A 1,301-nucleotide genomic window follows, 5' to 3' on the forward strand; every position below is an offset into this window, starting at 1 on the left:
TAGCGTGCTACTATAATTTAATTATTATTGGATCGTAAATACGTTTACTTATTTAGGATACATAAGCATAATTTTAAGTGCTCAATAACTTAAATTACATTCGGTTGTCCGTCGACTATGTACGACTGCTGCGAGTGTAGGGATTTCTAAGAGCAGAAACCTAGTTTATAAGATTATCATAAGTATACGTAATTACGATCATTTATTTGGAATTCACAAGCACAATTTCAAATGCTTAGCAACTTAAATTACATTCGGTTAGCCGTCGACTGTGTACGACTGCTGCGAGTGTAGGGATCTCTAAGAGCATGAAATAATAGTCACAATCATAATAATTAAAACACGGGTACTTATTACCACATAAAACGAGGTTCTAGAAAGGAACGTCACACACATAATATTTTATAAGCCTTACGAATCAAAATACATATATTGTCGCCGTGATATCGACCATCGAACACTACCCCGGAGGAACACAAACCAGATGCAGAGAATCACTCCAAAAACCGTCGCATAAGGTCAGTGATCGAATATATATATATACATCTATAATATAGATTATCCGAATAACATTAGGTAGGTATAATACAGTAGTAGGACGATTTCATGCACACTTCCTTTAAGTAAAATACATTACGTGTCGGTATGTTACACCGTGTTCAATATAATAATATACACGTATCACCCAAATTCTCCACCATCCCACTTTTCGAAATCTTAATTTCTCCTACTACATCTTTTTTACACAAATCAATCAACCAATAAGACCTAGGTGCATTAGCTTTCTTAATAATTTTTCCAGGTACCCACACATTAGCTTTTAAGAATAATATATCCTCTTGTGGTATACATTTGTTACACTTTTTTGTATGCCTATTATAATAATGCTTTTGTACAGTTTTTCTTGTTTTTAAACTATTTTTTACTTTATTGAAATTAATGTATTTTGGTCTCAAAAGACTTTTTAAAATGGGTAATTTTTCCTTAAGTTTTTTAGACATTAACAGTTCTGCCGGAGAAAAACCCACACGTTCAATACGAGTGTTTCTATATTCCAACAGTGAAATATATGGAGATTGCTTACTCTCAACACACTTTTTCAAAATCTTTTTACAAATCCCCACAAATTTTTCAGCTAAGCCGTTTGACTGTTGATAATTAGGACTACTTGTAATTACTTCAAAGTTCCAGGCTTTTCCAAAGTTCCTAAATTCGATACTATTAAATAGTACATTGTCAGCTACTACTACATCAGGACTACCAAACCTAGCAAAAATAGACATAAATTTAGAAATTATTTC

At 32.6% G+C, this 1,301-nt stretch overlaps 1 pseudogene; it reads right to left on the minus strand.

Moving 5' to 3' along the window:
- Positions 1-1,266, minus strand: part of LOC115034798 — an 11,427-nt pseudogene extending 10,161 nt beyond the window's left edge.
- Positions 1,267-1,301: the final 35 nt, after the last annotated feature.

This window comes from Acyrthosiphon pisum, unplaced genomic scaffold (assembly GCF_005508785.2).
Source record: "Acyrthosiphon pisum isolate AL4f unplaced genomic scaffold, pea_aphid_22Mar2018_4r6ur Scaffold_21108;HRSCAF=23053, whole genome shotgun sequence".
Classification (NCBI taxonomy): Eukaryota; Metazoa; Arthropoda; class Insecta; order Hemiptera; family Aphididae; genus Acyrthosiphon; species Acyrthosiphon pisum.